We start from the raw sequence: 23412 nt of genomic DNA, 5'->3' as shown, positions 1-23412 counted from the left end.
AAATAGTGGAATATTGGCAAATTTATATATTCCACTTATAATTTATACTCATATCTTGAACAGGTTTCTAAATTTTAGAATTCAAGTTAAAAAATTATAATAATTCAGTAGAAATTTCATGGTTTTACTTTCTTTGACTTACAAATATTCTTTTTTCTGCTATATTTAACTCTCAAATAAGTCCCTATAATAAATTATACTTGATATATAAGCATAAGAGAAAAGCAGATAATGACCATTCTACTACAGAATCTAAAATTAAATAAAGATCTGGTAATTATTGGACAATTTGGACAAAATACACAATTTAACAAGTAGCAAAAATAAAAAGATACACCTTGTCCACTTTACATTGCGTCTGCATTGATCCTCTTAACAAGATTCTTACCAAACTCTAGTTTACTTTGTACTCTGTGGAAAAAACGCCAGCTTATTTAAATGTATTGAAATGCTAAACAAAGGTACAAAAATTACTTCTAAAATATTGATCTATTTTTAAAGTATATTGGACAGTTCAGCATTGGCACATCATGAAGCTCAGTACAAAACGGATTTTCTTCTTTCAGGGCAGACACTATCATAATGTACTCGCTAAGTGTATGCATTTGATATAAGAAAATTATGGTAATGTGACATTCCTACTACATGATGGAATGTTCTTTTAGATAGTGAAACATATTAATCACACACATGATAGAGTTCTTTTTGGTTCTTGACATTTAGAACCAAATTTTTCAAAGGTTGTCCTCATTATGCATGTATACAGGAAGTATAAACCACACCAGGCATACAAACAAATGCCTCAGCCTTTGCTTCAGTAGAACTTTTCCCAACAGGTGATCACAGTTTTCTAGTTCCTTTCAATACAAAGTCTTTAAAGAAAACTAAATGAAAACATTTCTTGGTAAATTATTTGCACTGATACAACATTTTGAGATAAGTTTGTGATAAAAGTATTTGGGATGAAAGGAAGGTTAAAGCAATGTTGTCTCCTGCTAAAGTCATGCAAAATAGCATTTACTAGGATTCTGTATGTTGTTTACATACACTCATTAATATACAAGTGCCTTCATATACAGACCTAGCTATTACATGTACACGTATGTATGGGTATATATACATATATATCTTTGTGAGTCAAGTTAAGTGACATACTAAGGAAATTGGTGTAAAAGTTTTTGTGTCACCAATCTGATATTTTTGAGATTGTTACGGATTCTATGAACCCAGTCCCCACAGATAAATCTATATGCACATACATGTAGCATTCTGTGTGTCCTTTCAGGGGTTCAGTACATTTCTGGAGTCTAACCACAGGATTCTGCAGCTGCTGCTTTCAATGTGATGACTTAGCAAACACGTTATCTTTGTAGATTTGTTTTAGATGACACTGTTACTTTTTAAAGGAAAAAGTAGAATTGCCTCATAATTTTGACATATTCATCATTAATATTTATTTGAAATTCCCAAGAGGCAGCTATCGTACAATATCACAGACCCAATTTGGAAGTTAGACCATGTGGATATTTGAATCTCATCTCTCCCAGTATTGGGTTCATTGATAACTCGCTTGACTTCTCTGTCCTTGGTTACCTCATCTTCCAACTATGAATAAAAACAATCATAGAGCATATTAAGCATAGAAAAGTACCTAAAAAGCGCTTAAACCTGTTCCTGGCATTTATAAACGTCAATAGTGGAGAGCTATTATTATTTTCAAAGTCTATCTCTTAAGGTACGGATACTGTTGCTGCTCTGTATCTTCTTCGGCCACCTTCTGAACTATCCTTTTTCATATTGCATTGTGTCCCATTGCTCTAATTTATAGACTATTAAAATTTCCATTTGTAGTGATTGGAAAAAAATAAGAGTTTGTTTGCTTTGTTTTGCCAAGTATCATGCCTCCATGAAATGAACTCATGAAGTGTGTACAACAACGATAGTAAATGGTATTACCATTAGACATATTCGACTGCAAAATGCAGCAAGGTGAATTAGAGGCCAAGGTCTGCTATTATAAATTATTTTCTCAATCCAAAAAGATAGCTATGTTTTATAATAAAAAAGGTAAGAAGCTCTCACCCATATAACTGTGACACTTGAGTGCTCTTTTATCTGTTTCTTGAATTTAAATCATTAGAAATTTTAATAATACCTTATGCCAATGTTTGATGAAAGCTTGAAATCAGCTACTGAATTTGATAATTGGCTTACTATTATAAGAAATTAGAAAAAGACTATCTTAATAAATTTATCCACTTGAATTTTGTTGTAGATTCTACATGATTTATCAATATGAAATACAAAGGTGCTGAAGCCAAACAGTTTGGCTTCAACAATGTATATCTAGGAGCATAGTACAGGACAAATTAATCTATAGACTCATTTTCATTAAAAAAGAATTTTGGTAATTCAGTGATTTGATAGCACAGCAGAGAGAGGTATGAGAAAGGAACCAGACTGGAAGATCAGGATACCAAAACAAGTCATTTATTTTTCTAGGCAAGGGTTTTCATTTTTCTAAATCTCAGTTTAGCACCTTCTACTATAAAGTGATATAATTTGACTAGTTTGGATAGCAAAAAGGGTCCAGTGTCAACTCTGATTGATTAGTGATAACTCCCTCAAGTCCTGTGCTGAGACTCATTTTTAGACTCCATTTCTATCCTGCCAAAGAGGGAGAAGGATGCCATGGATGAGGGTGGAAGCAGAGATAGATCATATATTCTTACGACTGCAGAATTATATAAATAAATACGATTCTTAGTAGCTCTAAAAAAGGTATTAATTGCTTAGGGCCACCATGAAAATTATTTATAATAGTACTTTCTGGTGCATCTTTCTAAAAATATTTTTTTTTTCTTGCAGTACGCGGGCCTCTCACTGTTGTGGCCTCTCCCGTTGCGGAGGGCAGCCTCCGGACGCGCAGGCTCAGCGGCCATGTCTCACGGGCCTAGCCGCTCCACGGCATGTGGGATCTTCACGGACCGGGGCACGAACCCGTGTACCCTGCATCGGCAGGCAGACTCTCAACCATTGCGCCACCAGGGAAGCCCTCTAGAAATAAATTTTAATTCATAACTATGGCATTCAACTGAAATGTATTAGATCTGATGAAGGAATAAATACAATTCTGTTTTTAAAGTATAATTTTTTTTTACCAAAAAAATCCAAATTACTCAATATGACTTGGTTTACATCACTTGAAAAACACTGTATGCTTGGAAAATTGTTAGTTCCGCACAAGAGATTTCTGAGTCTCCTTAAATAACAAAACATAAATGAATGTGGGCTGTGAACAGAGTGGAAATGCTACCGATCCAATAGCTTCTTGGGAGCAGAGGCCATGTCTTAGTTAAGTTTTTGTCCCTCCCTAGGGCCTGAAACATGAATGATATGCAATAAACATGGATCAAATTATACTGCTCAACATATAACTTCAGTTCAAACATTTACTGAGTATTAAATTATTCTACTAGAATTATTCAGTGTTAGTTGCTGGTATAAAATTTTTCTTTAACCGGTTATTCACATGTTGAGATCATTTTTATAGTCAAAAACTCATTTGTGAAATGTCTCATCCATGTTGTGATCTAGTTTCTGGCTGTACAGCACAGAGGAGAGAACTTAATATTACAAGACCACCCTGACTCTAGTACAATTTGTATCCTATCTTAGTTCAGGGCACAGATTGGATTCCCCAGGAAATAGGCTTGGAGATAGAGATTAGTGTGCAAGAGGGTTCTCAGCAAATGTCCAAGGAATCAACCTCTGTGAAAGGGAAAGTAAGAAAGCAGCGTTGGGCAGAGTGAGAAGCTGAGCTGTGATATAGTCTGGATGAAGATCTCAACCATTTCTATGAGAAGTTCTGGAGCTAGGATGACCCTTAAGACTTGTCTCAAGTTGAGGCTAAGGTTTCCTTATGTTTTTCATTAGGGGTGTGTCTCCCCAGAAACCAAATGTGGCCTTGGGCCAGACACTTCTGTTCAGCTCCTTAGGGGGCTGGAAGCTGAGAACTGTTTCCGGCAGCATTTGCGGCACAGAAGGAAGTCTTTCATTTCTGTAGAGGCTTTGCATCATGCATCCCACTGTCTACCCCAGTGCCGTGGTTCTCTCTTAAGACAGTAGAAATTGTCTAAGCGCAAAACAGCATGGTAGTAAAAACCATCAAATCATATGCTTGGCCATCATTTCTGAGAATTCTGGGAGAAAGAATGTCAGCCATTAGTTGATATAACATTAACCAATTTGCAAAGTTTGGCTCAGACTATGGCTTGCGCTGGGCCACATAGCCAGGATGGCAGGAGGCATGGGGGTTGCATCTAACTTTGCAAGCCTTGCCCTAATGACAGGCTGTGTCTGCCCAGAGGAAGGAATTGTCATATTGCAATCCGCCCACCATAGGGTCAACACATCCAGCACTTACAGAGGTGCTGTGTGTTTTAGTAAGGTTTCAATCTTTATTGCTATTCTCACTCACATATAAACACTGTGAGCACATATATAACCTATTTTATTCCTTTGTTTTTCTCTTTCAGATGTAAACAATGACTGTGTTGGCAGTGGTGAAAAAATTCCATCTTTGTATTATCAGCCTAATGGGTGGCATATTGTCAAGGATCACTATTCTTAACATATAGGCACATCACATGATAGCCTTATTTACATCACTACACAAAACAATGCCAGAAGAAACATGGCAGTATAAAATAAATTGTATTAATCAACTTAAGCATTTTGAATTATTGTTTGGTTTTTAGAACATCTGAAAACTTCCAATACTAAATTCCATAGGATTAGAAATTTAAGAGGAACATTTTGCAAGAAAAATATTAAGTGGTTTATTTTTACTTGTATTAAAAAGTCAACATTTTCATGAATCCTACTAAATGTCTACCTATTTAATCATTTATTGTCATAAATTTTAATTTGCATTTCTGCTATTTGACATACTGCTAGCTGTATACATAAAATAATACTAAGCAATAATGATAACGAAATTCCCTAGAATTTTTAAAGTTTACATCTGTGTTCTCATTTGTTTACATATGTGAAATTATATACAGAGACAACCCATTTCCACTGTTCTTCAATTCAAATCAGAGTGTTTAGGTAACAGTGCCACCTATTGCTATAAAATTGAAGTAACCCTATTTGTTATCATTCCTTTGGTATTTGATACTACAATTCTTATTTTTCTAACTGCTTCTGTCTGTTAGCCTAAGTTTTCATTTTTATTTTAAAGTAATAGATAATTTCATGTAATTTAAATATATAATACTTTAAGGAAAACTACATTTAAAGGACAGATTTCTTTTGAAGGTTTAAGTACACAGCAACAATATAGAAATAAATTAAGCTTGAATTTTTTTGTCTGTCTTTGAGAAGCAACAGTATAGTAGTATAGAGCAGAAATTTGTATTTTAATTAAATTTTATATCCTTATCAAGCATAAATAATGGTCCTTGATTTAATCTGTGACAAATATACTAAAATATATTTAAAATAGATCATTGGAAAAAGGAAATAAATTATCTTTGCTGTGCTAAAAATTGTGAATTTATTTTCAAAAACTTGTTCACAGTATTCATTTGTATATACGTAAGAGTATGTAAATTGCAATAGTTTGCACATTTTATTTCACTGTTTCTATTTTGCAATAAGTTCAAAATTCACTGCAAATATACATTCATAGAATTAATATCAATTACCTATTTTCAACAACATGTATGTTAATACCTTTTTGAATATAACTATATTTTTAACATGTGTAAGAGTAAGATATTTATTTGCTTAATTAATTCTTAAATACTATGACAGGTTTATTTAGATATATTGTGAGTTTTTGCTTATTCTTTATTTTATTTTACAAATAACTGTATAAGACTTTGTAAATGATGAGACTGTCTAAATATGTAAAGGGGAGTTATGAATTTCCCAGTAGCAAAATCATCAGTGAAATAAAATAAAAGAAAAGCAGAGTTTTCTTTACCTCCTCAAATGGATTATGATTTAAAGTGGTATTTATAGTTTAAAAATACTTTAGATGAGCAAAAGAATGGTTGATTTTTAATATATGCTTCTCAGTCCTTAGGAAAGATAAATAATGTTTTTATAAAACCTAATTTTAGAGATTATATGGTTTTTCAAAATTACAATTACTGTAGTTTTGTATAATCTTTGTAACTTAAATGTAAAAATTATGTCACTCTTTCAATTATACCTTTTAATTTTTATATTCAGTTGCATAGAAATGTTCTGTTGACTGTATATGTTTATATGGAAAACATTATTGAATCACCTCAAACTGTGTCATTTAATTTAAAAGTAAATTTATTAATGCTATATAAATTCTGAATATGCTGAAATATTGAATTAGTTTAATATCACTGACCAGTTGCTTATATACCTGGGTATATGTTCAGAAGACACCCAAGTTTAGTAAAAATATGGCCAGTTACATATCTAGGAGAGCAGGGAGTATAGCTCTCTTTTTTTTTTTTTTTTTTGATTCTTAAATAATTTATGCTATAGGTAAAAATGTAATATAGTATCCTATAGATCAGGAATTTTGTTCATAATAGTGAGTACAGTTCTTGGCACATAGTAGGTGTTAAACAACTTGTTTATTCAAAGTTAAAAGAATGAACACAGTTATCATTTGTTCTAGAAGGATCAAAACACTTTTTTTCTAAATTTCAGCTCTGTTGTATATAATTGCTCTTCTTACTCAACATAATTGATTATTTTAAACACGATTCCATTCATGTATAGATTGTTTTCAGAAATATTTTAACTCAAATGTACAAGACAATATGTATTTTAAGGTCAAGAAAAAAATATTGGAAGAAAGCTCACTATTGTTTCAAAAATCCTTGTTTTATATATTTTTAAAAAACTTTAAAAATTATTGTCAATTAATATCTTTACAAACTTTTAAAAATTCCTCATCTTCAGAATAATTACTTATTTTTTTTCAATTGGAAAAATAGAAACAAATAACATAAAATAGAAAAGATGGGCTCAGATATCAGTGAAAATATCCTAGACAACTGTTTTGAAATATCTGTCTCCTGTAATATAAAAAGGCAGAAAAGATTTTGCCTATGTAAAACAGTTTATTGTCTATAAGAGTAAAGAACACTGATAACACATATTAAGAACAAAAATAACATGTTGCTCGAGAAAAATAAGCTTACACTAATGTATATACACTGAACTTGATAGTTCTTGGAGTCTGATTGATTTGGCTTATATCGTTCTGTTGAAATTAAAACAAGTATTTTGTATAAAGCTCTTCAAAGTGCTGAATTTAAATTTGGGGGTCATGGTCCTTTATATAAGATTATTATTAGGATATAATTCAATCTAGGATAAGAATGGGGAGGGGTGGATAATTAGGTCTAACGTTGAATTATTCGTTTTAGCTTCCCCACATGATTTTCTGAGAATGCAGATCAGGAATGCAAAGGTAAGATGATTATACCCCAACAGCTAACATCATCACTGCTTTTATGTCTTGGTTTTACTAGATCATTGCTTTAAATGAGCATCACAAAACCAACGGAGCTTTAGTCTCTGCCTTACCTTCTCCTCACAATCATTTTCAATTTATTTTTTTTCTTGTATGTCATCATTTTAATGTAAATCTTTCTTTTTCTTTTCAATAAAATGAAATGATTAAGTAATTCTGCCTTTTGCATGATTAAAGATGACAGATAAACCTGGGTGGATATATATGAAGGCTCCTAACAGAATCTGTGCACCTCACATGTCAGATTTCTTCTAGCTTGCTCACTGTTAATGACAGGAAAAATTAGCATGTCTGTGGATAGCCTAAGAAGAATCAGAAGATAAGGAAACTATAACATTTTTTCTTACTAAGTTTAAATCACTTTTCATTTTTCTTGCTGTAATTAATCTCTACTGTAAAGAGTAGAAATTGAATTACATGTAAGTCCTAACCAGAAGACAGGTTTACATAAAACTAAAAAATCAGTAGTTATTTAACAATGGTTTAGTAAGTACACAAGTATAAGCAAATAAAGGATAGAGAGAAAATATTAATGCAAGGACATTTACAGAATCATTGATGATATGAAACATTTTTTATTATAATAGCGCTACTTTAGTCATTTTGTCATTTAAGGGGTAAACAAACAAAATTAATGATATTTACCACTTTATATTTTATAACTCTTTTATCTTTCCTCTTTTCATATTCAGACATATATATATATATAAACTATTGCAAAAAAGCACATAATATATTGTCATTGCTTCTAGATATAAGAACTGAAACAATGTTAAGAATTGGGTTTTTGGCCCAGTACTAACTAGCTTCTTGTGATTAATTCAGATTTTTAAAAATTTAATGCTAAAGACCAAGATTATTTTTAAATTTTAACACTTCTAAGGGCACACTATATTTCTCTCAGTCAGTCTTAGTTTTATAAAATAAAAACCACTGGTTTCTAAGCAAGGCCTGTGACAACAGCAAAACACCACCTGCATCAGCTTTGCTCACCAGGACCACACAACATTTCCTGACCTAAGTTTTGTAGATGTCTGTATCATGGTAGCCCTGATTTTTTTTTTCTTTTGACAGAAGAATTACTATTCTCCGAATTTTTTTTTTTTTCTGAGTGTATTCTGGATGGCAAAATTTGGGCCACAAAATGCTAATTTCTAACCTAACACCGTGACAGCAATCACAGCCTTCACAAGGATGGAATAAAGAGAGCAATCTAACATCCAGGGGTATGAGTTTCTCATCAGTGGCTGGCAGACTGCCGTGAAGGCTTACAGTAATCCCATTGGACAGCCCTGTTTGATGAAGCCTGGGAACAGGCAGCCACAATGTAGGGAGTTCACAATTGCAAGCATTTGTCCATAATTTAAAGCTATACGAGAAGTGGAGAGTATTCATCTGAACAACAAGCTGTAATTTAACTGGAGTAACATTTACACAGGTTTTAACCCATTAACTCCTTCTTTCCTCACGCACGCTGACTTCCTTGTTTCAGAAAATAACTCTCCAAAGAAGCAATGTGCAAACACCTAACACAAGCTTATCTGTTAAGCTGTGAAAACCTGCCATAAGAATAAAAGCTTTTTGTTTGGAAACAGGATCAGTGAGTGACATTTCTAAATCTCAACCTTGGCAGTTTTTTGATAGTTTCCTCTTATGCTGTGTTTTAGTACTTGAAATTCATTTTTAGCATATCACAAGCATATCCAGGCTGGTATTTAGCTTTTTTCTTTTTTCATTTTCATGTGTGCTAGGTCTGACCACCTATTACTCCAGCCTAGGATGTTACCAAATATAAATATAGTAACTCAAGTAACTCAATTTTACCATTCACACAGAACTCTGTGTGTGTGTGTTTGTGTGTGTGCTTTCCCCTGCTATTGTACAAAAATATTATAAACTTTTGCAACTTATGCCATATTTGCTTCTCTTATTACTTTAGAAATTGGACGTTATTTCAAGAAAAAGAAACATGTTTTGTTATATCAAAAATACAGAATATTAGTTATTAAGTATACAAAGCACTTCTTTTAAGAATGTTCATGGTTAGATTGTCTAATAGGTCACTTTGAATAAAAGAGTCTGCCATCATCTAAAGCTTAGAACTGGAAAGTTAGTGCTGGTTACGCTTCTTACAAAATTTTTATTCCCTCCTTCCCTTCCTTTGTAGTTTCTCAGGAATGTCTTGACATGTACAAATATGGCCATAAGACTACATTTTTCTTGTTCTCCCAGATTAAAAAAAGACATTTATATGTTATGATATCATTTCAAATTTCCACTCAGTGTTTAAAGAAAATCTAATTTTATCTCTACAGCAAGGGTTACTTCTTTCCATGATTATTTCTTTTTTCATATATATAAGCTTTTGTTTGTTTGTTTTCTGTTTGTTTTTTGTAATTTATTTTTAGCTGTGTTGGGCCTTCGTTGCTGTGTGCGGGCTCTCTCTTGTTGCGGCGAGCGGGGGGTTTTCTTTGTTGCAGGGCGCAGGCTTCTCTTGCAGTGGATTCTTTTGCTGTGGAGCACAGGCTCTAGGAGCGCGGGCTTCAGTAGTTGTGGCGCACATGCTCAGTAGTTGTGGCTCGCAGGCTTAGTTGCTCTCCGGCATGTGGGATCTTCCCGGACCAGGGTTCGAACCCATGTCCCCTTCATTGGCAGGTGGATTCTTAATCACTGCGCCACCAGGGAAGTCCCTCCACCATTATTTCTTACCCCCATCTTACTCTTTCCATTTAAAACTACAGGGAAATCCTATGATAACTAGTATTATACTCTTTTACACTTTGGTCTTCTGGTCCCAATTTCTTTCTTAATAAATTCTTTGAAGGCTACAGTAATTTTACTTGCTTACTAATCCAGTCATTTTAAGGACAAAAAAAATCTCCCATTTTAAATCCAGGTCATTACCTATTTAGCTGAAGTAGCATAAAGAGAGAGAAGATCAGTAATTCTTTTAAAAATTAGACATATTGATGAGGCACAGATCACCTTTTCTACTATCTGTTGTTACAATATACAGTCCAATAAGCCAAAAGGTACCCTGACATTGAACCACAGTGGGCCTGATGTGCCTAGGTCTTCCCTCTTTCCTGAGCCAGCTCACTTTTTGTGAAGTGGTCAAAGATACACTGTGTTATTATACCACAATGCCAGTGGTATCTGAAGAGTGTCTTATTCAAATATGATCTAGAATTCTCAAGAATAACCAAGTACTATTGCCAGATGGTCCTAAATGTGGCATTGCTATTTACCTAGTTATTCTCAAATTATCTTTTGTGATTTACACTGAAGGCTATATTTCTCCAAAATCTGCTCATTATATTAAAGATAATCAATAAAGAATTGCACATCATCAAATTAAATTCAGACTCCTTTCCTTAGCACTCAAGGTCCCAAACTCTGTTTCTAATATTTTTAAACTTTATTATCATAAAATAAAACACAGATCTGGAAAACCACACACACATAAATAGTATTACTTGATGAAATATTATAAGGCAAATGCTCTTTTTGACCCTGCTTAAGTGAAAAAACAGAATTTGTCACCCCAGAAATCCCTCCACATGCTCCATCCCAATGGGAGCCCAGTCTCTTTGAATTTGTTTATGGTTTCATCATCTAAGTGTGTGTACAACCCAAGTCACAAAATGTAGTCTTACCAAATTTTTTTTTTTTTTTTTTTGCGGTACGTGGGCCTCTCACTGCTGTGGCCTCTCCTGTTGCGGAGCACAGGCTCCGGACGCACAGGCTCAGCAGCCATGGCTCACGGGCTCAGCTGCTCCGCGGCATGTGGGATCTTCCCGGACTGGGACACGAACCCATGTCCCCTGCATCAGCAGGCGGACTCTCAACCACTGCGCCACCAGGGAAGCCCCAAAATTTTAACTTGATATCTTATAAGTTAAAATAAAAATCTTTAGATTCCCCTGCCCTATCCCTTTCTTTCTATATAATTTTTCAGGTGAAGAACACATAACTGATAGTTTCTTAAAGAACCTACAAACATGCCACCTGAGTTTGTCTGTCTAGATCTGCTGATTGCGTACTCCTGGTGCAATTTAACATGTTCTTCTGTCCTTTATTTCCTGAAAATTGGCATTGTATCCAGAGGATCAATTAGTCTCAAGACCGATTCCATTGATGATGTGTTCTTTCGTCAAGAAGCACAAAATCTCTTTTCCCTTTCTGTGATATTTGTGGCTGGAATGCAAAGTGTCTGGATCCATTAATTCATTAGGGATTGCAAACTTGTGATATTTCAATTCTATTATTTTTTTTTACTTGTTAGATGGAACAATTTCATAAGGAGGCTCTATAGGATAGAGTTAATCTACAGCTGGTCTTGGAAAACTCTCTCTTTATCTCCAGGGATGCCCGGATTATCTGGCTTTGACTCTTGACCAAGGTAAGTGCACTGAAATTTATGATGTTTTGTTTAAAATCCAAAACTCCCCTGGTGATCCCCAAACTCCAGAGTCAGTTTGTTTATGGATAGTTTTCTACTGGCATAACTGGTTACACAGCTGGGTGATTATGTAACCAGAAGGGCATAAAAGACCTCCTGGAAGCTTCTGTCTTGAGCTCTTTTAAAGTCAAAATTCAAAATTCATTGCACAGATCAAGCTGAAGTGAATAAGAACCATGGGGAGATTTCATCTGACTATCTCTCGGATCCCCAATGCCCACCTGCACTCCCTTTTTTTGCTGTATCATCTTCTCTGACTTTAGATAATAGCCTTAAATGAGCATGTTCTGTTGAGTCTTATAAGTCTTTTCAAATATCCAAAACTAAAAAAATACTTCCAGAGACAACTCCCCTCACCTACTATTTTTTATCCAATAGTTTAGTTCATATAGAAAGGCAAGATCATGTTTATTTCTTTCCTCTGATTTAACCAGTTTTCAAGAGAATGAATTGGTTTTCTGTTATCTTCAGCAGGTAACTAATTATGGGTTTGTTTTTTAAATATACTTTTTAAACTTGTTTGTTTAAACATAGCCAACAAGTTTAGATCAATTTCAATGTTTATCCTTTATGAAGTTCAAATTGTCCCATTTCTCCCAGTAATCTTTGTCAACTTTCACGCTCTGGTATGTCAAGATGGTCCAGAGTCATCTTTTGCATTCCTACCCACCCCCAACCTGGTATCAGCCATCATTACAAAAGCACAATCTGTATCCTGGGGGTGCTCATTGCTACTGGGTCACGCATTGTCTCTAGACCTTTTCAGTGAACAGAACTAACTAGTAAATAAATATTTTAAAATATTTTATGAGTTTATACTCATATTTTGAGTTCAAATGTGGACTATGGGGTGTTTATTTAACCTCTTCTATATATCTTCTCCAGACTGAATCCACAATGAACTTTAATGGGTATTTGAGGAGGTTTATTTTAAAAGGAGGGAAGTTACAAATATTTGGCTATATAGGAACCACAAAGGTTAGGACAATAATCTGCCGCTTGTCACAGGTGAGCTTCTACCAACCTAAAGCACAAATGAATGAGTGGAGGTATTGTCTCTAGAACCTAGAAGGATTAAGAGTTGTGTAGTCAGTCATCTTGTTAGGAATCATGACCATGATCAAAGGACACAGTCAGTTCAAGAAAAACTTTCAGAGAGGGAGCCAGAAATTAACTCTGATCTCATTCTCTTCCTTCCTCTTGATCTCCTTCTCCTAGCAAAATTCATGTTATGCATATTGTTTTATAATCTGTTTTTTATACTTACTCTGTCAATAACTAGTCTTCAAAAGTAGTACTTCAATTGCTAAAAGATATTCTATTACATATATATGCCACAAATAATGCACTCAAGTAGTAAATATTTAATCTCTTTTCTGTTAATTTTCTACCATTATAAAAGAGTTTTTATGGAAATTTATGTGACTGTTTGCACAGGTTTCTACCTATATCTTGGGTAAATATGTAGAAGTAGAATTGATATTCCAAGCAACAAGTAAATTTTCAGTGCTTTGGGGATATTTTGTAAAAGTGCCCTCTAGAAATATAGTAGCACCTTACACTTCCTACAACAGCTTTTTCATACTTGATTAAAAATGTGGGCTCTGATGTCAGATTTTCTGGCATCAAAACCTGACTCAGCTACTTATTAGTTATGAGGCAAGTTACTTAACCAATCTCAGCATCCTTCTTCTGTAACTAGAGATGGTAGTTAGCTACCTACTTATAGGATTGTCTGTTGGAAAGATTAAACGGGATGCTGAACCTTTGAAACAGTGTCTGACATACAGAAAGCACTCAATAAATGTCAGCTAATAATAGCAGGCATTATAACCCTAAGAATACATATTTTCCAATTTGATATGTACAAAAGTTTTTATTATTGTTTAACTTGAAATTCTTTAATAATCAGCTTGAATTTTTAAAAATTTCATTATAAATGATTAACCCTTATTCTTTTTTTTTTTTTTTTTTTTTTTTTTTTTTTTTTTTTTGCTGTACGCGGGCCTCTCACTGTTGTGGCCTCTCCCGTTGTGGAGCACAGGCTCCGGACGCGCAGGCTCAGCGGCCATGGCTCACGGGCCCAGCCGCTCCGCGGCATGTGGGATCTTCCCAGACCGAGGCACGAACCCGTGTCCCCTGCATCGGCAGGTAGACTCTCAACCACTGCGCCACCAGGGAAGCCCCAACCCTTATTCTTTATGAATTGTTTATTTATGCTTTTCACAGATTCCTTTTATTTTGTAGTATTTATTTTAAATATTAAGGAAGGTATCCATATGTTAGATATAGTTTGTATATTATATATGCTTCAAGTTATTCTCAGGTTGCCATTTGAATTTTAATTTTACATTATAAGTAATTGATTCTATAATTTTTTTAATGATTTCTGATTTTGTCTTCATGCTTGTGAAGGCCTTCTACAACTCAAAATAACAAAAATATTCTTTATATTCTCCAATTACGTTTATAATTTTGTTTTGTATACCTCTACCTTTAATACTTTTGCAATTTATTTAGATGCAAGTTGTAAAACAGAGAATCTAAATATCATTTTTCCAAGATGACTGAAGTTTACCCTAACAATTTTGTGTGTGTGTAATATATGATCTTATCACTAATTGGAATAGCATTCTTATTTTACGTGAGATTGTGTAAGCATAGATGTAATTCAGAAATTTCTATCATTTCACTCATATGCCTGTAGTTTTCTTATACATGTGAATATATGATAGGGCAAAGGTTCTTTTATAACTCTTAATTTAATAACTTAATTGAATATTTTGTAAAGTAGCATGTTTTAAAGATAAATAGGTCACCGTTTCTTTGCAGAATCACCATGGCGGCTGGGACCCTGTACACACATCCTGAAAACTGCAGGGCCTTCAAGGCCCTCATTGCCACTCACTACAGCAGGGCTCAGGTGCGCGTGCTCTCCGCACCACCCCACTTCCATTTTGGCCAAACCAATGGTATCCGCGAATTTCTCCGTAAATTTCCTGCTGGCAAGGTTCCAGCCTTTGAGGTTGATGATGGATTCTGTGTTCGAGAGCAATGCCATCGCCTACTATGTGAGCAACGAGGAGCTGCGGGGAAGTACTCCTGAAGCAGCAGCCCAGGTGGTGCAGTGGGTGAGCTTTGCTGATAGCGACATAGTTCCCCCAGCCAGTACCTGGATATTCCCCTCCTCGGGCATCATGCACCACAACAGGCAGGCCACGGAGCATGCAAAGGAGGAGGTGAGGTGAATTCTGGGGCTGCTGGATGCCCCAGAATTGAAGACAAGGACTTTTCCGGTGGCCGAACATGCAATGCTGGCTGACATCACAGTTGTCTGCACCCTGTTGTGGCTTTATAAACAGGTTCTGGGGTTGCATTAAGCAGCCCCAGTTCCGGGCTGTCTTGGGGGAGGTGAAATTCTGAGAAAATGGCCCAATTTGATGCTAAAACGTTTGCAGAGAGCTAGCCTAAGAAGGACACCCCACGGAAAGAGAAAGCTTCTCGAGAAGAGAAACAGAAGCCCCAGGCCGAGCGGAAAGAAGAAGACAGCTGCCCCTGCCCAAGGAGGAGCTGGATGAACGTGCTCAGGCAGCGGCTGCTGAGCCGAAGGCCAAGGACCCCTTTGCTCCCCTGCCCAAGAGCACCTTTGTGTTGGATGAATTTAAGCGCAAGCACTCCAACGAGGACACACTCTCCGTGCACTGCCGTACTTTGGGGAGCACTTTGATAAAGATGGCTGGTCCCTGTGGTACTCCAAGTACCGCTTCCCTGAAGAGCTCACCCAGACCTTCATGAGCTGCGACCTCATCACTGCAGTGTCGCAGCGACTGGACAAACTGAGGAAGAATGCCTTTGCCGGTGTCATTCTCTTTGGAAGCAACAATGGCGGCTCCATTTCTGGAGTCTGGGTCTTCCGAGGCCAGGAGCTTGCCTTTCCGCTGAGTCCAGATTGGCAGGGGTACTATGAGTCATACACATGCTGGAAACTGGATTCCAGCAGCGAGGAGACTCAGACTGGTTCGAGAATACTCTTCCTGGGATGGGGCCTTCCTGCACGTGGGCAAAGCCTTCAAACAGGGCAAGATCTTCAAGTGAACATCTCTTGCCATCGCCTAGCTGCCCGCACCTGCCCTTCAGGGAGAATGGGGGTCATTAAAGGAAACTGAACATCGAACCCTTTCCTGCCCTGCCTCCTTTGTGGGTGTCAGCTTCTTCAAAGGGGGGTAGATATGTTGAAGCAGGGTGTTGTCTATACCTGCAGAACCTCCCTGTGCAGGAAAGAAGTCTTCAGAAGAGCAGAAAGAGAGGTCTCTCCTGAGTTTTTATTTCTGTTTTTTTAATTGCCTTGCCTCTCCTGTGATTACCGTCTTCTAGCCTAGCTGGGAAAGATTGGATGTAGTTAGAAGGTGGTGACACAGGGCTTTGTAACTACCTAATTCCAGACCTTCCTGCATGAAGGGGGAGAATACCTGCTGACTGGGTGAGAGCACAGCATATGCAGAGCGACTTAACACTACTTCCTTACTTCCTGCAGCTGCCCTGTGAAGTGGGTTGGCAGCTGTATCCAAGAGTTATAGTTTCAACACTTCAGACAAATGGCAAGAAGAGGCACAGACTCCTTGGAACAGATGCTGGCTTGTGGGCCCTAACCTGGTTGTGGGTCATCTCTGGGGTATCCCTACCTTCTATCAAGGAAGTGGGGTTCAGAGATTTAAGCAACTTGCCTGTGATCACACATCTTAGGTGGTGGAGACAAGATTATGAACCCAGTGTTTGTCACTGGAGCCTGTACCTTAAAGACACCCTGGCGCTTCTTGCAATGTAGAGCAGTCATAAATGTCATTTAACAACCCTGAAAAAAATATATATATATATATTCATATATATGTATATATATATATGTAATATATAAATAGGTCATAATTCATTTAAGGTTCTGGGAATTTATTGGAAGTCACTAACATTTAATAAATAATAAAAATATAGAAATATTAGACTTCATTATATGTATTTGCAGTAAATATTATTTATAAAATTATTATTGCCTTTGTGTGTGTTTGTGTGTATAGGTGTGTATGTGTATGTGAATTGAGTCCTAATTCTAAACATGATTCATACTGTAGGTTACAATCAAAAAAGATTGAAAGTCACTGCTGTAATGTAAATCTTTTCAGATAATATTAGAATAATTTTTCAAGTTCCAATCTCCCCACCAAAATTTTTCCATGATATTTACTAGCTTTATATTAAGCATCACTAGTTTTATTTTCCATTTTAAAAGGTAATTTTGTCCAAAGTAGTTTGCAGGCTTAATCCATTCCCATTACATTTTAGTATTTTTCAATGTGTTAAAGACATCTAATTTGGAACTAATACGGATTTGTCTTCTGTAATTTCTGCTCTGCATCTCTCTGAATTTTATTCACTACTTGGTAACGTAACATTTACTCATACTAAATTTACAGCTTCTCTTTGCATCACGAAAACCTTATTCCATCGGCATGTGTGTGAGAGCTATTTCCCATGCCAAATGGGTGGATAGCATGCCCTACTCTGGACCATTTTAATCCTTGAGTTTAAAAAGCAGTCGCGGGCTTCCCTGGTGGCGCAGTGGTTGAGAGTCTGCCTGCCGATGCAGGGGATATGGGTTCGTGCCCCGGTCTGGGAAGATCCCACATGCCGCGGAGCGGCTGGGCCAGTGAGCCATGGCCGTTGAGCCTGCGGGTCCGGAGCCTGCGCTCCGTAACGGGAGACGCCACAACAGTGAGAGGTCTGCGTACCACAAAAAAAAAAAAAAAAAAAAGCAATAGGCATATCACTGAGGTGTACAAGTAGCAATGAAACATTTGTGTACACTAAGAAATTGAAGGAGTAAAGCTTTTACATGTCACCTGGTGTTATATGAGCTTTGATAGGAAAACAGTAATCAGAATATATCATCTTTTATAAACTAAATGAGCATTCATAAATAACTGTCTGAATGTCAGAGGTAGATCAATAATAGATAGATAACTAGAGATATCTATATCTATCTGTATACATACTGTATATCCTTCTTTATAGTACCCTTACCAGCAGCAAGGCTCCATGTAATATGTACCCGGGATTGTGCCTTATTCTATTTAAACCCACCCTGTTAAGGTTTAAATATTCAGTGTACAAATGATGAAACTGACACTTATAGTTTAAAAACTCACCCAAGGACACAAAGCTGGTATGTGGCAGATCCAAGACTGGAAGTCAGAGTTTCTCACTCTGAAGCACAAAATGGACAGAAAAGCTGTTTTCTGTAGGTTCTACCTATATCAACAGATATATTTTTTCCCTAAGTCCAGAGTCACTTGTGACACTTAATGTTGTCATTGGGTGGACTGGGTCCTGATTCTCTCCCACCCACCCAATTTCATTTTGCAGCACTTACCCCAGGTCTTTTCCCTCTAGACATATCGGCTTCTTTTTTTTTTTCTTTTTCTTGAATTCCCATTTTTCATTTATAGAACTTTTTGAGAGAATACATGAGTCGTCTAATTAAACTTCATATACAGGACAAAGCAAAACAAGTTGAACGTTTTCATTTTTCACTCTGGGGCAAAAAAATAAGCTTTTAGTTAAATCAACTTAAGAAACAGCTTGAATTGCAAGATAATACTGCTCCTATAAGTAATTGCTTATGTGCCTGTCCTATTCATAGTGGAAGAGCTATGATTTATGAGCATTTTTATTTAAAGTATAATCTTGGATTTATTCCAAATAATCGCCATCTTTGAAATGTTGTCAACCTGGGATAGCCACAGGGATGCCAGAATTAAGGTATTATATCAGCTCACCACATGGTCCGCCCATTGGGCTCAAGTACGTTTTTATCCGTCTCTCTTTTATCACATATTTCCTTACTTCACATTTATATTCAATCCATTGACTTCCGTGATTTCTTTTATACCAGAGAGCATGTGAAACACAGGGAAAATGAGTAGACATATTCACTTAGCAGGAGTTTTCTTCCTGGCTCTCTTTCTCTCTCTTTCTGGCTAAAACTCCATTAGGCAAAAGTGCTCCTGGTATTAATCTAAGATGATTAGCTGTGAAGTGGAACACAAAGGCTGGCCTGGGGTGGAGACATCTGACAGTGGGAAGATACTTCAGAGCAAAAGAATCAAGAAGAACATGAGTTTAAGAGGCGAACTTCAAACAATATTAGGCACAAGAAATAATGTTAGCTGCAGCTGCAAACCAAATGGAAAAGTATATTCGCCAGTGTAGAGACTGTTCCTGGCCTTTCATTAGCTGTGCATGGGTCCCAGAGATCAACACCAGTATATTGCAGTTCAGTTTTTTTTTCTCTCTCTCTCATCCTCCTCTTACTTTTTACTTTTTAAAAATCTTTTATGGGAATATAACTGCTTTACAATGTTGTGTTCGTTTCTCTTGTACAAGGAAGTGAATCAGCTATATGTATACATATATCCCCTCCCTCTTGAACCTCCCTCCCACCCCTCCATCCCACCCATCTAGGTCATCACAGAGCACTGAGCTGAGCTCCCTGTGCTGTACAGCAGGTTCATCACTTGAATTCTTTTCCCTACGTGCCCCCACATCTTATTCCTTTAGCTTGCCTAACTAGCTATTAATGTTGTGTTAGAGGCAGCACTGCTTCCCTTATATACTATGTGCTCCCCTAAATAATCCAGCCTCCCTTGCAATTATATTAGGCCATGAGGCTAGTTCCAGCCAATACTGACTTATCAGAGGTGACCTATTGCACTTCTAGACCAAACGTTTGATAGTGTGGTACCTCTCTCAGGAAAGGGAGACATCACAACATACAGGGAACCTGGATCCCTGAGTCACATGATGGAAGAGCATCTCTAGTGACTGGCATCAGACTTCCTATGAATAATTATTAAAAGTTGTATATGAAACTGCTGAGATTCAGAGATTAATTTGTTCCTATAGCATAGTCTAATTTATACGTTAAGCTACACTATAAACTAATATATACATTGATATTCACTACTAATGTGCCAATTAAGTGGAAAGAATGCACAGGTCACACATTAGGAGTCTAGGATTTTACTTCTATCCATTTTATATTCCTCCAAACAATATGTATGAAGTTTCTACAGTATTTTAATCACTGTTTCAGACAGGCTCTGGGAATAGTAAATAAGACAGATCAGATCCCTGTTCTCAGAGAAAGGGTCAGACAAAAATTAAGTAAATGAACAAATTAGGTAATTCAGAGTTTAATAAGCACTGTTAAAGTCAATACTAACATTGTGTGAGACCGGTGACTGGGGGGACTATTTAATTGAATAGTTAAGGAAGACTTCTCCATCTTAGAATTAGGACATGAATGAAATAAAGGTACTAGTTCAAATATTTCAGAGAAAAGAACTTGGGTATAAATATTCTTAATGCATTAAGAAAAAGAAAGAAATCCAGGGTAATGGAAGCATCACAGTGAACCTGAAGAGAGTAGTACTGTGTGGGGCAAGAGTGATATGCACCATTTCAGTCCATAGTAAGGATCTGCAATTTTATTCTAAATTCTATGAGAAAATATTGGAGAAATTTAAGTAGGAAAATGTTATAATTGTGTTTGCATTTTCATAAGTTCATTCCAGGCATAGTGAAGAGAATATGCATATTTTTAATGGAGAACTGACTAGACTCACTAATAAATTAGATTGGCAAAGTGAAGAAATAAAGAAAGCAATAACAGCTCCTAGAATCTAGACTTGTACAACTGGTACAGAGTGATGTCTTTTGCTAAGATGAAGGAAGCTGGGAGGAGAATTTTCTTTCAGATGGGATGTATGATGTCAATTACACATCCAAGTGGAGGTGTTTAATAGAAAACTAGATATAAAATACTAGAGCACAGTGAAAAAGAGTGAGAAAAATTTGGAAATATTTTTATGCAAATTTCATTTAATGCACTGGATTGGTTAAGACCACTTAGGGAAAGAGCTTAGACAGAGAATAAGAGTCACCTGAGGGTAGAGTCCTGGAATATTCCAGCATTTGCTAATTCAGAGACTTAATTCCTCCCTCTCTTACTCCTCCTCAAAGCAGACGACTCAGTCTCTGAAAGCTTTATCTTGAGGGGAATCCATAAAGGGTGATTATAGTGAAATTTTCAGGTATAGTGATAAGCCACTGAGAGAAATAAAATCAGTAAAAAAGCACTTTTGAAAAATCTATAAATACACAGCTTAGGTAGTTGCTTATTCTAGCTGCAGCCCTGACTTAATTATGAAATAGTCACCTAACTCAGAGAATCCTCATTATATGACTCTACAAAGGGAAAGTAAGAGCAAGCTACTTCCTTTAATATATACTGGGAATACAATCATAAATTTGAAATAAATTATCATCCCGCCACAAATCTTGATTGGGTTTCCATGAATAGCCCACTAGTGAAACATTCACTTGGCTAGTCAAGGAAGTGATAAGGGGACCACAGAAATGAGTATTTTTTCCAAGAGTGATCTGACCTAGTTTGCTATAGGTCTTGAGGACATCACTCAAATTTTCTGTGTGTGTTTTGAAGCAAGTGCTAGGAAATGACCAGCAGCAGAAGTTCCATTTGCCATCTTTGTGGCCTATTTTCACAGGCAAACCACCACCATCATTCACCAAGTAGCACAAGTATAGTTTTTACTGGTAACAAAAGAGACATCAGGGACAGGGGCAAAAGATGTCTCAATGAAATAATGATGTTTAGCTCTTGAAAAACCACTGATGAATTTCAGAATGCCAGCCACAGACCTCTTCTATATAGCACTGTGAACATGGTAACCAGGCAAACTAGAGGAAGATAGTAAATAAAATGCCTGTATCACAGTCTTAGTTAGCAATCATATGAAGGATCTTAATAAGAAAGAGTCATTTGGGGAGGAAAAAAATTATTCACTCAATTGATTTTGGCAATTTCCTACGTATAAATATTAAATCTCTTATGGATACACTTAGTGAAAGTAGACTAACAGAATGGACATTCATTGATTTGATTTCTCATGAGCTATCTAAGGGTCATAGACAAGTATTGCTTACATTGGATGGTTGTGCAAATATACAGTTGTTACTATAAATTTGAGGAGGAATGAAAACAGAAAAGAAGGAAAGTGAAAGAGTGTAAAGGGGAAGGTGATTCTCCACCTTACATGAAACCTCGGCTCTAGTGATTCAGCAGCCCTCAGGTGCATACAAATTAGGATTCTTGTATTCACTGCCCCTTTTCTAAAGCTTCTTCTATCCCAACACATACATAATTTGCTTAATTATTAACTTTCCACGAGATCTACCATGTTCCTTCTTCATTTTCCAGTTATACGTCTCTCTCCCAGCAGTCTCTGTTCACCTCTGCCTTTCCAGCATGGATTAAGCTGGTTAATAACTGAGTGGGTTTTTTAAAAATTTTTATTGGTGTATAGTTGATTTACAATGTTGTGTTAGTTTCTGCTGTACAGCAAAGTGAATCAGTTATACATATACATATATCCACTCTTTTTAAGATTCGTTTCCCATATTAGTCATTAAGGAGTATTGAGTAGAGTTCCCTGTGCTATACTGTAGGTCCTATTTTATATATAGTAGTGTGTACATGTCAATCCCAATCTCCCAGTTTATCCCTCCCTCCCCCACAAGAATTGGGTATTTTGAGTACATCAAAACATCTGTTATAGGGGAACTTCTGAAAAGCCAAGATAATACCGGGATTTAGCCTGATAAATATGGTATATTCAGTCAGCTTATCTTGCATTTATATTTACATTTTTGTTTAATTTTGCCTGAACTTTCGTATATCAAGCACTTTCAAATAGTCGTCCAATTAAGTTATTAAATATTTATTAAGTACTTAATACCAGGGATCCCCTTATGATACACTGGATACAAAGCACGGACCAAGACAGACATGTTCTATGCCCTCAGACAGCAGATGGTCTCATATGGAAGCAGGCATTATATTAAAAATTACAATGAAATTTGATAACTTATGTACAGAACAATTTTGGAGCTCGTTACAATTATCATCAGGAGTATCAAACAAATCATGTCCTATTTTAATTTGCAGAAGATCTCTAGGAGAAATGACCCTAAACCCTCGCCTGAATTCTCATTCACACTGGGATATTTCCTGACTTTCAATTAAATTAGTACGATTGAAATTCTGTCTTCAAAGCAATTTACTGAGGTATTTTCCTGACATACCTAACATGTACATTCTGTGTTTTCCATCCATGTAAATCCTGAATACATAACCTTAGACATGGTAGAAATATCATAGAATAAGGACTGTCCACTAAACCAGACAGTGAAGTGGTTTCAACTGAAATGCTAAGCTATGCTTTGCTGAGAAAGATTCTGGAGTCACATTTGAGATCAGCAAGGAAAACGACCAATGAAAATACCT

General features: G+C 36.2%; 1 pseudogene; it reads left to right on the top strand.

The window, feature by feature from the left end:
* The first annotated feature begins 14833 nt into the window (after positions 1 to 14833).
* Positions 14834 to 16243, top strand: LOC132507923 (elongation factor 1-gamma-like; annotated as a pseudogene).
* Positions 16244 to 23412: the final 7169 nt, after the last annotated feature.

The sequence above is a fragment of the Lagenorhynchus albirostris genome, chromosome 17 (genome assembly GCF_949774975.1).
Source record: "Lagenorhynchus albirostris chromosome 17, mLagAlb1.1, whole genome shotgun sequence".
Lineage (NCBI taxonomy): Eukaryota > Metazoa > Chordata > Mammalia > Artiodactyla > Delphinidae > Lagenorhynchus > Lagenorhynchus albirostris.
Note: the sequence above shows the minus strand (reverse complement) of the source record. Positions and strands in the feature narration are given on the sequence as shown.